The following is a 16153-nucleotide window of genomic DNA, read 5'->3' on the forward strand; positions in this document are numbered from 1 at the left end:
TGAGCCACCCAGGCGCCCCTGCCCATTTCTTGATGGGATTCTTTATTCTTTAGGTGTTGAGTTTGATAAGTTCTTTATAGATTTTGGGTACTAGCCCTTTATCTGATAAAGCATTTGTAAATATCTTCTCCCATGTAGGTTGCCTTTTAGTTTTGTGGACTGTTTCCTTTGCTGTGCAGAATCTTTTTATCTTGACAAGTCCCAGTAGTCATTTTTGCTTTTGTTTCTCTTGCCTTTGGAGACATGTCGAGCAAGAAGTTGCTGTGGCTGAAGTCGAAGAGGTTACTGCCTGTGTTCTCCTCGGGGGTTTTGTGGATTCCTGTCTCACATTTAGGTCTTTCTTCCATTTTGAGTCTATTTTTGTGTGTGGTGTAAGGAAATGGTCCTGTTTCATTCTTCTGCATGTGGCTGTCCAATTTTCCCAGCACCATTTGTTGAAGAGACTGTCTTTTTTTCCATTGGACATTCTTCCCTGCTTTGTCGAAGATCAGTTGACCAGAGTTCAGGGTCCGTTCCTGGGTTCTCTGTTCTGTTCCATTGATCTGTGTGTCTGCTTTGTGCCAGTACCGTGAGATCTTGATGATTACAGATTTGTAATAGAGCTTGGACTCTGGAATTGTGATGCCTCCGGCTTTGGTTTTCTTTTTGAACATTCCTCTGGCTATTCAGGGTCTTTCTGATTCCATACAGATTTAAGGATTTCTTGTTCCTGCTCTGAAAAATGCTGACGGTATTTTGATAGGGATTGCATTGAATGTGTACATCGCTTTGGGTGGTAGAGACATTTTAATGATGTTTGTTCTTCCAATCCATGAGCATGGAATGTTTTTCCACTTCTTTGTGTCTTCCTCAATTTCTTTCACAAGTGTTCTATAGTTTCTAGAGTATGGATTTTTTACCTCTTTGGTTAGGTTTATTACTAGGCATCTTATGGTTTTTGGTGCAGTTGTAAATGGGATCAATTCCTTGATTTCTCTTTCCTCTGCTACATTGTTAGTGTAGAGAAATGCAGCAGACTTCTGTGCTTTGGTTTTATATCCTGCAAATTTGCTGAATTCCTGTATCAGTTCTAGCAATTTTTGGGTGAGTCTTTTGGGTTTTCTACATAGAGTATAGTGACATCTGCAATGAGTGTAAGTTTGACTTCTTTACCAACTTCGGATGCCTCTTATTTCTTTTTTCTTTTCTTTTTTTTTTTTTTTTTGGTCTGTTTGCTGAGGCTAGGATTTTCAGTACTATGTTGAAAAACAGTGGTGAGAATGGACATCCGTGTCATGTTCCTGACATGAGAAAAGCTCTCAGTTTTCTCCATCGAGAATGATATTTGCTGTGGGTTTTTCATAGATGGCTGTGATGATATTGAGGTATGTACCCTCTATCCCTACAGTGTGAAGAGTTTTGATCAAGAAAGGATGCTGTACTTTGTCAAGTGCTTTTTCTGCTTCTATTGAGAGGATCATATGGTTCTTGTCCTTTATTTTATTAATGTAGTGCGTCACATTGAATGGTTTGCAGATGTTGAACCACCCTTGCAGCCCACTTGGTCATGGTGACTAATCCTTTTAATGTACTGCTGTATTCAATTAGTTCGTATCTTGGTGAGAATTTTTGCATCCATGTTCATCAGGGATATTGGTCTGTAGTTCTCCTTTTTGGTGGGGTCTTTGGTTTTGGGATCAAGGTTATGTTGGCCTCATAGAATGAGTTTGGAAGTTTTCCTTCCATTTCCTTTTTTAAAAAATTTTATTTATTTGAGAGTGAGAGAAAGGGCACAAGCAGGAGGAGTGGCAGGGAGAGGGAGAAGCATATGTCCCACTGAGCAGAGAGCCTGATGTGGGGCTTGATCCCAGGACCCTGAGATCATGACCTGAGCTGAAGGCAGACGTTTAACCAACTGAGCCACTCAGTTGCCCCTCATTTCTATTTTTTGAAACAGTTTCAGAAGAACAGGTATAGTTCTTTTTTTTAGGACTTTATTTATTTGAGAGAAAGAGAATGAGAGAGAGTGAGCACTTGAGCACAGGGGTGGAGGGTGAGAGGGAGAAGCAGAAGCAGACTTCCCACTGAGCAGGGAGCCCAATGCAGGGCTCAGTCCTAGGCCCCTGGGATCATAACCTGAGCTGAAGGCAGATGTTTAACTGACTGAGCTACCCAGGCACCCCAGTATTAATTTTCTTTAAATGTTTGGTAGAATTCCACTGGGAGGCCATCCAGCTCTGGACTCTTTGTTAGGAGATTTTTGATTACTGATTTCAATTCCTTGGCTGGTTATGGGTGTGTTCAGGTTTTCTATTTCTGTTTCAGTTTTGGTAGTTTATGTGTTTCTAGGAATGCATCCGTTTCTTCCAGATTGCCTAATTGGTTGGCATACAATTGCTCATCATATTGTCTTATATTTGTTTTTCTTAGGTGTTGATTGTCATCTCTTCTCTTTCATTCATGATTTTATTTTTTTAAAGATTTTATTTATTTGCCAGAGAGAGAGAGCACAAGCAGAGCAGCAGGCAGAGGTAGAGGAAGAAGCAGACTCCCCACTGAGCAGAGAGCGGATATGGGACTTGATCCCAGGACTCTGGGATCATGATCTGAGCCGATGGCAGACGTTTAACGGACTGAGCCACCCAGGTGCCCCTCATTCATGATTTTATTTATTTGGGTCCTTTCTCTTTTCTTTTTGATAAGTCTGGCTAGGGATTTATCATGCTAATTCTTTCAAACAACCAGCTTCTAGTTTTGTTGATCTATTTTTTTTTCATTTCTATATCATTGATTTCTGATCTAATCTTTATTATTTCTCTGCTGCTGGATTTAGGCTTTATTTATGTTCTTTTTCCAGCTCCTTTAGGGGTAAGTTTAGCTTACACATTTAGCTTACACATTTGAGCCTTTTCTTGCTTCTTGAGAAAGGCCTGTATTGCTATATACTTCCCCGCCTAATACCTCTTGTGCTGCCTCCCAGAGGTTCTGAACTGTCGTGTTTTCATCTTCGTTTGTTTCCATGTATTTTTAAAATTCTTCTTTAATTTCCTGGTTGACCCATTCTTTAGTAGGAGGCTCTTTAGCCTCCATGTATTTATGTTCCTTCTTAATTTCCTCTTGTGATTGAGTTCAAGGTTTAAAGCACTGTGGCCTGAAAATATGCATGGTATAATCTCAGTCTTTTTGTACTGGTTAAGACCTGATTTGTGACCCAGGATATGATCCATTCTGGAGAATGTTCCATGTGCACTCGAGACGAATGAGTATTCTGTTGTTTTAGGATGGAATGTACTGATATATCTGTAAAGTCCATCTGGTCCAGTGTCATTCAAAGCTTGTTTCCTTGCTGTTTAGCAAGGATCTTCTGTTTAGATGATCTGTCCATTGCTCAGTGGAGTGTGAAAGGCCCTTACTATTATTGTATTATTATCAATGTGTTTCTTCTAATTTTGTTATTGATTAGTTTATATATTTGGCTACTCTCAAGTTAGGGGCAGAAATATTTACAATTGTTAGATCTTCTTGTTGGATAGACCCTTTTATTATGATATAGTGTCCTCCTGCATCTCTTTTTACAGTCTTTGATTTAAAATCTAGTTTGTTTGATAGAATTGCCACCCCAGCTTTCTTTTGATGTCCATTAGCATGGTAAATGGTTCTTCACCCCACACTTTTAATCTGGAGGTGTCTTTGGGTTTAAAATGAGTTTAAAATGTGGACTGCATATTGATGGGTCTTATTTTTTTAAGATTTTATTTATTTATTTGAGAGAGAGAGCAGGGTGAGGGGGAAGGGCCAGAGCAAGAGGGAGAAGCAGGCCCCCACGCAGAGCAGGGAGCCCAATGCGGGGCTTGATCCCAGGACCCAGAGATCGTGACCTGAGCCAAAGGCAGATGTTTAAACAACTGAGCCACCCAGGTACCCCTAGGTCTTGTTTTTTTTTTTTTATCCAATCTGATACCCTTTATCTTTTGATTGGAGCATTTAGCTGATTTACATTCAGAGTAATTATTGAAAGATATGAATATAGTGCCATTGTATTACTGCGAAGTGGCTGTTTCTGTAGATTGTTTCTGTTCCTTTCTGGTCTTTGTTACTTTTGGGATTATTAAAGGATAATATTAAAGGATCCCCTTTAATATTAAAGGGAAATATTAAAGGATCCCCTTTAATATTTCTTACAGGGCTGATTTAGTGTTCATGAATTCCTTTAGTTATTGTTTGTCCTAGAAACTCTGTTTTGAATGACAGTCTTGGTGGACAAAGTCTTCTTGGCTGCATATTTTTTCCACTCAGCACCCTGAATATATCCTACCAGTCCTTTCTGGCCTGCCAGGTCTCTGTGGACAGGTTTGCTGCCCGTCTAATGCTTTTACCCTTGTCGGTTATGGACCTCTTGTCCCGAGTTGCTTTCAGGACTTCCTATCTCTGACATTTGCACTATTACATGTTGGGGTATTGACCTGTTTTTATTGATTTTGAGGGGGTTTCTGTGTGCCTCCTGGACTTGAATGCCTGTTTCCTTCCCCAGATTAGGGAAGTCCTCAACTGTAATTTGTTCAAATAAACCTTCTGCCCCCGTCTTCATTTTCTGGGACCCCCTATTATCCAGATACTATTTTGCTTTATGCTATCACTGATTTCTTGAAGTCTCTCTTCATGATCCGGTAGTTGCTTTTCTCTTTGTTCTCACCTACTTAATTTTCCATCATTTTGTCTTCTGTATCACTCTCTCTTCTGCCCCATTTATCCTTGGTGTTAGAGCCTCCCTTTTTTTTAAGATTTTATTTATTTATTTGATACAGAGAGAGAGAGAGAGAGAGAGATCACAAGTAGGCAGAGAGGCAGGCAGAGAGAGAGGGGGAAGCAAGCTCCCCACTGAGCAGAGCGCCTGATGCGGGGCTCGATCCCAGGATCCTGAGATCACGACCTGAGCCGAAAGCAGAGGCTCAACCCACTGAGCCACCCAGGCACCCCAGAGCCTCCCTTTTTGACTGCATCTCAGTAAGGGCTTTTTAAATTTCAGCCTGATTAGATTTTAGTTATTTTATTTCTACCATATGGGATTCTCTAGTGTCTTCTGTTTGCAAGCCCCACTAGTACCTTTATAATTGTTGTTTTGAATTCTAGTTCTGACGTCTTACTTGTATTCATATTGATTAAATCCCTGGCAGTGAGTATTTCCTCCTGTTCTTTAGGGTGAGTTTCTCTGTCTTGTCATTATGTCCAGAAAAGAATAGAAGGAAGAGAGAAAAGACAAAAAGAATAACACCACCAGAAAAAACAAACCAGAAGAAAACACAAACAAAACAAAATAAGAAAAAGCAAACAAGAAGTAGAACGGAACAAAACAATAAACTAGGTCCTGGGTATATTTTGATCTGTTCGTTAAAGGAAACTAGATCCCAAAATAGGAAAAAAAGAAAAACTAATAAATGTACAAAAATAAAATACAATGAAAGGAATCCCAAAATAAAAAAATACACACACACACACATATATATACACACACATATATATTATAATACATATATATAAATTTAAAAATAATAAAGAATTGAAAAAATAATAGCTTAAAAGGAAAAAAAAATTGAAAGACTAAAGAGTAATAAGAAAAAACCACGAATGCTATATAGTGCTTTCCCTGATAGCTGAAGTTCTGCAGTCTCTACTATCGGTAAACTTGGTGTTAGCCGGAAGTTCCTGCTGGTGTTCTGGGGGAGGGGCCTGTTACGCTGATGCTCGGGTGTCCTTGCCTGGGTGGAACTGCATCCTCCTTGCCAGGGGCCCGGGCTCAGTGTAAGTGGCTCCGGATTGCACTGTGTGCTGCTGTTTGGCCTCCTGCAGGCTTTCAGCAGGCATGGGTGGGGGGTGAATATGGCAGCGTCCCGCTCTCTAGCCCTGGAGCTGAGAGTCCGCACCCCCCATTCCTTAGTGTGCTCTCAGAGAAAAGCAGTTGATCACTCTTGTCTCCCCGGTTTCCCACCGCACTCTGGTCACCCAGCCTGTGACCGAGCATTTTTATCTCAGGCACGTGACCCAGTCTCAAGTCTCCAAACTTTACAGACTCGTGTGGCGCAGACCCGCACCGTTCCTCTCAGGGTAGGGAGGGGTCTTGCCACGCTTCTGCATTTGCTGGGCCCCTGCCCAGAGACCGGTCACTCGACTATGCGGCAGTTCTCAGTTTATGGTGACACCAGGCAGAAAGCCAATGCCTAGAACCAAGGTCTGCAGCCAGCTCCCCGCTCTGATGCCTGGGAACTCTGCTGCACTCATGCACCCCTGTTCTTGTGATCCTGGGGATCCTGAGACCACACTGTCCCACCTGGGATTCTACCCTGCTTTGCCACCCGTGCACCTTTAAGCCAGGGACGTCCCCCACCGTAGCAGACTTCTAAACGCTCTGGTTTTGTGCTCCACTGCTTATGATACTTCGCAGTAGTCTCCTTAAGTAGGCTCCCTCCCCTCTGCCTATCCCTGATATATTGCCCCAGGTTCACAGCTCAGTACCTCCTGCCTTCCAAAAAGCGGTTGCTTATCTAGTTGTAGAATTGCATTTCTTTTCTCAGATCTCCAGTTGGTTTTTACAGGTGTTCAGAATGATTTGGTGATTATCTAGCTGAATTCCAAGGACCAGATGAACTTAGTTTCCCCTACTCCTCTGCCATCTTAACTCACTCCCAACAATACTCATGGTTTTGTATGCCTCAGCATTTCTCCACGTCTGGGAGTTCTATGAACCTAGTCATGTAGCCCCCTTCCTGTCTCTCCCTACCCAGCCCTGCCCATCCTGGGCGGTCCTCCAGAGCATTGTGCTCAATTAAGTAAGTCAGAGAAAGACAAATGTGGTATGACCTTATGTGTGGAATCTAAAAAAACCAAGAGGTGCTTGGGTGGCTCAGTCGCTTATGGGCAACTCGATTTTGGCTCCGGTTCCTGGGACCAAGCCCTGCATCAGGCTCTGCACTCAGTGGGGAGTCTGCTTGAGGATTCTGTCTCCCTCTCCTGCCCCTCCCCCATTGATGCTTATGTGCTGTCTCTCTCAAATAAATCTGCAAAAAAAAACCCCACAAAACAAGAAACCAAGCTTTAGATAACAAACAGATTGGCATTTGCTGGGGACGGGGGAGGTGGGAGATATGGGTGAAGAGGGTCAAAAGGTACAAAGTTTTGGTTATAAAATAAGTCATGGGGATATAAAGTACAGCATGATGACTAGTTAATACTGTATTGCATATCTGAAAGTTGCTAAGAGAGTAGATCTTAAAGCTCTCAGTACAAGAAAAAAAATTTGTAACTGATGACTGATCATTTTGCAGTGTATACAGATCACTATGTTGTACACCTGAAACTAATGTTATATGTTGGTTATGCCTCAATAAAATTATTTTTAAAAACAAAACAACCATGTCAGTTGACCTCATTGTCCACCCAGCATCTGGCATCCTAACTAATGGAATTTACATTATGTTTAATCCTTCTGGAAGTTTTCAAACTATAAACTGTGACACTGTGGGCCTCCTCTCCCTACCTGACTCTTCACTTTTGCTCGCAGATTCAGGGTCTAGGATCCTTCCTCTGCATGAATACATAATCTTAAAGAAGGCTGGTGTCACAGAGCTCATCTGTGGGAGATTCAGATATACCAGTGCTCGAACCTCCATCAACACCCAGAGCCCACAGTGGGCTGTCATCTGGGCCAGTATTAGGTCCCTGTTCCCAATACTGCTTCATAAAAAGGGTCAATTATATTTGCAAGAGAGAGAGAGAGGGAAAAGCATATATTGAGTTTCTTGGAATTCATGCTGTAGAGTTTGAAAGTAGATGAGAACATTTTCTTTCCTTTTTGTTTCTTGTGGCTCTTCTTCCAGAACCTCATGAACGGACCACTATGTAAACCCAGCAAAAGCAAGTCACCAGACTTTTTCTTTTCCTCTGAGTTTGCTTTGCCTGTTTGAGAAAGCAGAGAGGCCTGGGCCTCCCAAGTCCTGGCCACACGTGACTGGTGAGCCCAGCTGTGGCCGTAGGGGGCCAGCCCTCGGTGGGCTGCTCTCTCGAGCTGCTTTTCGGCTCCACTACCCCACCACTAGTTCTGCAGCCTGTTTCCTACGGTGCGTTCACACACGCTCTGCAGCAAAGCTAGTAAATAATGTCATCCTGATTTGCCCCTGCTAATACTTAGATATAACTTTTTTATCATCTCAAGTAATCACCTTTTGATCCCATGACCTACAAATAAGTCAGCACTGCTTGAGAAAATGAGAAAGTACTTCAAATTAACCCAGGTACAAATCTACCTTGCACCTATCCACCGCACAAATTCTGTAAAACCCACCTGTTTGTGATTGTACTGCCAAAGGGGGAAAAAGTCCCTAGACATCAGAAAATCCTCAAGAGAATACTCACTTATGCCTTAAGTAGTCTTATAACATTGAATTTGTGTGGTATCTGCAACCTCTATATTAGAAATCCCATTTTCACCCTTTATTTAATTAAGATTTTATTTATTTGACAGAGAGAGACACAGCAAGAGAGGGAACACAAGCAGAGGGAGTGAGAGAGGGAACATAATAAGCGGGAGGAGTGGGACAGGGAAAAGCAGATTTCCTGCCCAGCAGGGAGCCGATGCAGGGTTTGATCCCAGGACTCTGGGATCATGACCTGAGCCAAAGGCAGATGCCTAATGACTGAGGCACCTAGGCGTCCCTATTTTCACCCTTTTTAGGTCAGTGGAAGTTTATTCATTGTTTTGGTTTTTTGCTTTGTTGTTTAGACAAAATGTAGGGATGCCACTCCCTACACTGCTTTACCAGATGCTTAAAAACAACAGCAGGAGGACTTGGACTTGAAGCCCTCTTCCTCCATCAGTCTCAACATGACAAGGCCGACATTAGGCACTCCTATCCTGTATTCTGTGGACAAATGACTCCCTGGCACCAGTGTCCGCATACTTACAAAATCCCTCATTGTAGCTCAGAGGTTCTGCTTAGTTTTAAATATTTTAAATAATTCAGTACAGTTGAACTCTCATAACTCAGCTCCTCAGTGCATTAATGTAAATACTTCCAGGTCAGACTGGGTCTCAATATGACTGCAGGAGACACAAATACTCCTTTACAGAGGGCTACCATCCGCCCCAAAGGATTTCTATGTTAGGTGTCGTGCTTCATAGCAAAAAAAAAAAATTACAGTACAGGTGTAGGAAAATGGTTCTGTACTTTTTTTGCCCTCTATGAACCCATGTTACCACTGGCAATGGGCAATTTCCATAACCTGGAATTTATCCCATTTTCTATCCCTTAAAGCCCCCGAATTGAAAACTTATTTTCCAATCATGGAAAAAGCCATAAAACCCAGTGCGAGAATGTCCAGGACAAAAGTCCTAAAGCACGTTTTAGAATGGACCCCAGGCCGGTTGTTCTGAGGTTGACTCGCTTGCACTGTGGCTTCACTTACATCCATGCTCATCCCAAGCTCCTTTCTGAGAAGAAAAAACCACCAATGTCTCCTCTTTGGAGACGTGGATGGCATTAAATACACGGAGGTTATTTCATGCTTGTTTCAAAATTTCTATCCCCTTCATGCCGCTCCTCTCAGGACGCTTTTCTGTAATACTCAGTTTGAGGCTTGCTTTAGGGGGATGGTTTTTGCCTCCCACGCAAAATATAATGTGGGGCCAAAGAAATCAGTAACCAGGATACATGCTTTAGTGCAGTACTTAACAAACATCAAAGTTATTGCAAAAAATAACTCATGATTTTAAAATTATAAAAATGTAAATTGAGGTGGGACCTGATCCTGTACTTGCTCCACCGTGCTCCGATAAAAGGTAATTTACAAAACAGGCTTCTGGCCAACGTTTCCCTACTTGGATTTAAACAGCGCATGAAAATATTTACCTTGATGCCCCGTGGGTCCGCTCCCACCCCGGAGTCCTGCGGTGGCGGGGGAGGGGGCGCCTGGTGGCCCTGGGCCTGCCAGGGGGCTTTTGGCTCTGAAGAAGGGGTGGGGGGCAGAGAGGGACTCAGGAAGAGATCCAGAGAGGACCGAAGCCCTGGAGAACCAGCACCTCCAGAAGCAGCCGCAGGGCGGGGAACACGTGGGAGTGTTTGGAGGAACGTAAAATGCTTTCCGTCCGTAGCTGCCAGGGGGTGAACGGGGTGCGGCAGAGGCGCTGCCGCCTGTCCCCGGGCTGCCGCCTCTCGGGAACGGAAGGACAGCTCCAGCTCCGGGCCGCCGCCACCGCCTCTTCGCCCTCCCCACCCCGCCTCCACCGGGCCCACTTCGGACCGTATTTCCTCCTCTTCTGCTACCTTCACTGAGATCCCGGGAGGGGGCAAGGAAGAAGGCAGAGCGCGGGGAAGGGCTGCGACCTAGGAGCAGCGGCGGCGCCCCGCATCCCGCCTTTCCAGGGGAAGGAAGTCCCCTGACGTTAGCCAAAGCACCTGTCTGAGCCCCGGCTCTGACCCCGCGACTCTCCCTGGTCTCGCCGGAGTCCGACGGGTGAGAGCCAGTAGCGCAGGTGTGGTGGGCGGGACTTGCCGGGGCGAGCACGCGGCCGGGGCGTGGCCACAAAGTAGGCGGAGCGTTTGCCGGAAGAGCGCTGCCGCTAGGGGGCGCGCGCGGGGCTTCTAACTCGCCGCTTAGTTGACTCCTGCCGGATCCCGCCCGGCACCGCTTTGGGGAAGGGGCTTTGGTGGGTGGTGCCAGCCAGCCGGGGGCGGGAACGGGGCGGGGACGGGGCGGGGACGGGGTGGGGAATGATACTTCCCACTACTCCCCCGGGCCCTGGGAGACGGGTTAGGAGAATGTCTCACCGCCTGCCCTCGCTGCACGCGGGTCGGTACAGGGCTGTCGCCCCAAGACCCTCCAGGGCGAGAGACCCAGAGACAGGACTGGAGAAGGCTCGGGGGGGGGCCCTGGCAGCCCCGGCACCGAAGCGACGTTATCCCCCTCGCCGTGTGGGCTCAGAGCACACCTCTCCCCTCCGACAAGTCAGTAACTAATGGATGCGACTCTCTGGTTGGGTTCCGTTCGCCCCCAGAGTCCACGAACCGGGCTAGTGATTCGGACGAAACGATTAGCTCGGGGGCTGCTTGCTTGCTCTGGGTTTTCGCCATAACGCACTGAACGCGGAGCCCTCTGGGTGCTCAGATGCACCCTACAAGAAACCCCACATGCCCCTTGAGAAAGTCCCAAGTTCTCCACGCTTTTACGAATAAACTGGCGTCAAGGTGCAAGTGTAACCCCCTGCCCAGTACTTAGGGCGTTCAAGAACGCTCACAGTCCAAGGGGCCCTTCCTGTGACTTCGGACACAGCCGTGGGGCACGCAACGATTGCCGGGCTCCGCTCTGCGCCAAGTTTGCCCTTCGCCAGGCCTATGTCATGGACCCGGGAGAGTTTCCATATTCCCCTCCACTCGTTCCCCACTGAAAAGTGCCAAATGAGAGCCAGGCCAGTTTGAGGACTTTATGGTTCTCGGGAGAGGTGTTTACAGGTGCCCTGGGATGTGTTAATATCCTGAATATTGAGAATGGCTTCCAACCCTGGGCGCCAGCGCGTGACAACCCGTACATCACTGCCCCTATTTCCCCCTGCACAACCACTGTAATCGTCCCCTTTTAAAAAGAAATTAACCCGGGGTGGGATGGCTCAACCTGGTGGGGTTAATTTTAGAAAATATACTTTGAACTTGCCGGCATGAGTCTGGAGGCATTTGCTGAAACGTCAGCATCAGCTTTGCCTCAGCCCCTCGCAGTGATGGTATTGGAGACAAAGCTCTCAGGACCCTTAGGAGGCTCTAGGGACCAGGGATAATTACAGCCGATCTTTCTTCTACCCGTACTTTCTGCATAACTGCACATATCCTATGCATGAGTTCCTAGTTAATGTTTAAAAGCAATAGCTCTCCTTTGTTCTAAGCCTTCCCTGCTTTAAAGCTCTTTGATGAATCTGTTAGGATTTTCAATAAAAACTGTGTTTAAACCTGTGCAGTTGCTGTTCTTCTTCCAGTGTGCAGGGACACTGCCTCAGTCACAGACAAGCCCTCCCCTGCCTCGATGAATGCGGGGGGTTCTGCTCGTCGGACTTGCAGATGGGGCCCTTCTTCTACCAGCAAGCTGGAAGAGAAAAATAAGGGCAGGTAGACGGAGGCTGAGCCTGCTGTGTCAGCAAACCTGCCTTTGAGGACTCAAGGGAATTCGATTAAACAGCTACTTGGATACCTTTATCCTGGGACGTATCCATTAATCGTTTCTGGTCATTAATTAATTCCATTTATAAATTCTTCCAAGTTGCTCTCTCTCTTTTTTAAGGGGCAGAGGGAGAGGGAGACAGAGAATCTCACACAACAGCGCTGAGATTCTCTGCTGAGTGCAGAGCCTATGGGCAGGGGGGCTCGATCTCACGACCCCGAGACCATGACCCCTAGACCCTGACCTGAGGGGAAACCAAGAGTCAGATGCTCAACTGACTGAGCCACCCAGGTGCCCCTTCAGTTTCTCTCTTTTTTTTTTTAAGATTTCATTTATTTATTTGACAGACAGAGATCACAAGTAGGCAGAGAGGCAGGCAGAGAGAGAGGAAGGGAAGCAGGCTCCCCACTGAGCAGAGAGCCCGATGCAGGACTCGATCCCAGGACCCTGAGATCATGACCTGAGCCAAAGGCAGCGGATTAACCCACTGAGCCATGCAGGTGCCCCACAGTTTCTCATTCTTCATGACACTCCGGTGCTGGTGTGGCGGAGAGGGCGTAGTGTAAGGTCTGTGCGCCCATCCTCGATGGGCTCTTTGGAGGTTTGTCCTTGAGAGCAGTAGTTGCTTACATCACGGGCAGTAACACTCTTGGATTGAATATTTCCAACAAAGCTTCGCAGATGACCGTGCCATACAGCTTTATATTTACGACTGTGGACACTTTTCTAATTATTTATTTATGAGGGTCCATGAGAGCAGAGAGAGAGATTGCTATCCTCTGGTGGTCTGCCGCAAGGACAGGCTGTTTTCTTGTGAAAATAAGGTCCCTCCCACACCTTTGTGTACCTGGGACCTTCAGTCAATAAGCCTTGCCGGCTGCTGGGTGACAGGGGCCGTGTGCCAGGCAGTGTGGGGACCGTCACGATGCCTGAGCCAGCCACCCTGCTGTGGGACCAGAGAAAGAAGCCACGAGTTACGGAGGCAGATTGCCCAGCCCCACTCTCTACTCCCTGTGGGACCCTGGGCAAGTTGGCTGACCTTCCTGTGTGCCTCAGTGGTACCTGCCCCTAACCACAGGTTGTGAAGGTTAACGTCCTAAAGGCCCATGGTGAGCACGCAGCCAACAGGAGCTGGTCCTGGAGTTAAGGAGTCAAGGGCAGGGGGTGGGGGTTCAGTTTGTACAAGGGAACCCGCCAGGATTCCCTTGAACCCATGAGGACAGACTAAAACCTGGGAAGACACTGTGGAACCTCTATCTGCCCCTTCCTGCCTCCAGCCTGGAGAAGGAGCTGCGCGCCTTGGAAGAGATAGTGTGGAAGCTCCAGCTGTCTGGGGCTACTGGCAGCCCAACACCAACAGGGCGCGCCAGAGGGTCCCCGCCGCTGTGCGCAGGGGACACCAGCCCTGGCCTGACACCAAACTCCAGAACCTAGTGGCTGTTGCTGCTTCACTTCCGCCTCCCCAAACCTGCCCGTTTTTTTGAGGCACCGGGACACTTTGCAGGTGACAGCCTAGAAATCCCGCTGGTTTTATGGGATACGCTGGGCTTTGAGCACTTTGCAAAGGACCAAGAGTCTAAGGTGGCTCTATTTATCACAAAACAGCTGAGTTTTACTCAAGAGCCTTCCCTGAGGGACGCCTGGATGGCTCAGTAGGTTAAGCATCTGCCTTCAGCTCAGGTCATGATCTTGGAGTCCTCGGATCGAGCTCTGCTTTGGGTTCCCTGCTCTCCGTAGGGAGTCTGCTTCTCCCTCCCCCTCTGCTGCTCCCCCTGCTTGTGTTCTCTCCTGCTCTCTCTCTGTCAAATAAATAAAGTCTTGTCAAATAAAAAAAGTCTGTCAAATAAAAAAAGCTTGTTGTTGTTGTTTTAAATAAAATATTAAACGAAAAACTTTCGATGAAAAGCTATGCTTTTCCATTTTGACTAGCACTAAACTCTGTAACCAGAACATGGTGAGTAGCTCAACTGCCCACAATTCACTGAAATTTATTATTTATCCTCTGGAGAAACTGAGTTAGAAATAGGAGTTATTAATTTAGCTACTGGAGTTTTATACCTAAAAAGCTCCTTATGAAAAGAAACTGATTACTCTCTTTTACAGAGTAATAGAAAATGAGGGGGGGCGGCACCTGGGTGGCTCAGTTGGTTGAGCGACTGCCTTTGGCTCAGGTTATGATCTTGGGATCCTGTGATCAAGTCCCGCAACCAGCTTGCTGCTCAGCAGGGAGCCTGCTTCTCCTTCTTCCACTCTCCCTGCTTGTGTTCTCTGTCAAGTAAATAAATAATAAAATAAATAAATCTTTAATCAAAAAAAGGAAGAAAGAAAACGAAGGGGGTTGTGTTGACGAACTAATCTTCTTGTGGCACTAACACCAGCTATAACAGATTCCGGACTTGCTATGTGCTAGGCACTAATGATTTTACATGTATTATCTCATTTAATCCTCCCAGCACCTCCAGCTGAGCCGTAGTATGATTGCTCCTACTTAAAGATGAAGAAATTGGAGCCCAGAAGCGTTGCTGTGATGTGTGTAAAGACACACAGTAAATTCTAGAGCCAGAGCTCACAGCCACCCCACACCACAGCACTACATTCCTACAAAAATACACACCGATCAGTAAGGAGACACGACTTCAGCAACAAATGTACAAACAGGAATCTTTAATGCAGCATCTTTTATAAGAGCTTAACATCTGAAAAAGCTTATATGTCTATCATAGGGCACTGATTAAATTAACGAAGGTACATTCACTCAATACAATAAGTTAAGCATCTGTTACGAATTACATTACAGAGAAGTATGCACAGTGTGATCCAATTTTAATAAATACAGCATTTTTGCCAGGATACATGTACATTAAAAGGTCTGGAAAATTACACAGCAAAAATACTAACAATGATCATTTTGAAGAGGTTAGGACTCCAGAGAAATTAAAACACTAAGTTCTCCCAACTTCTCTTATAATACCGTATAACAAAAAATTAAAAAAAATCTTTAAAAATCCCACTACTTTCCTTTCACTAAGAGATACTGCTTCCCACTTGAGGTCCAGACTAGAAATCAGCCCCAGCCACACTGAAGTGCTCTGTGACTTTGGACAAGTTACGTACCCTCTCTGGGCCTCTTGTTCCGTATATACAATAATGAGAAGCTGGGATCTTTTCAAAAGTTCCTCCCAGCTCTAACTAACTGACTTAGTCGATTTCTTTCCTAGCAAAGTTCTTAAAAACAAAAACAGGAGGTGGGGATTTAAATGTCGATGAACAGTCTCTTCACACCTTATCTGGTTTCTTTGGCATATGAAGTTGTTCTCACTCTTCCCTTCCCATCAGTCCTTTGAAAAGGGAATGCTACTGCATCTCACCAAAAATGTGTGAAATCATTCTAGAAAAATAAGGCTCCTCTCTCAGAAAGACTATTTTTAACCTATATATTAACAAGTGGACAAACAAAAAAACCACAACATGCCGAAACAACACACCTCACGATCCAAGCCAAAAAAGAAACAAAAGCCGTCTAGCCAAACACAGTCCCCACCGACGTCCTTATGCCACACCGTGTTGGCTTCTCCCTTCAGATCAACTGTCCGCCCGTGGATTTGATTCATGGACTACCCAGCCTTCCTTTCACAGATGGCCATAGGGCCACCGAAACTATTCTCAGTGAGAAACAACGGCTCTCACCGCCCAGCAGAGAGGATGACAAGCAGCCTAGTCCAGGCAGAGGGCGGATGCTAAGCCCATGGAGGTGAGGCGGGTGAAAGGGAGGGCTGCGGTTGGAGGGGCGTGAGGCGTCTGAGCAACGGGCAGACGGCAGGGTGTGGAGGGTAGGCAGTCTGGGGGTGGGGGGGTGGGAACATGCAGCCTGAGGGGTGCCGTGTCGCCAAGACACACCTTCCCCTCTGCCAGCGGTTCCGTGCCCCGCAGACCTCTGCTCTGCTTCGGGAAATGCTAGAAAGCCCTAGGGCGGCGGTTT

This window comes from Martes martes, assembly GCF_963455335.1.
Source record: "Martes martes genome assembly, contig: scaffold_265, whole genome shotgun sequence".
Taxonomy (NCBI): domain Eukaryota; kingdom Metazoa; phylum Chordata; class Mammalia; order Carnivora; family Mustelidae; genus Martes; species Martes martes.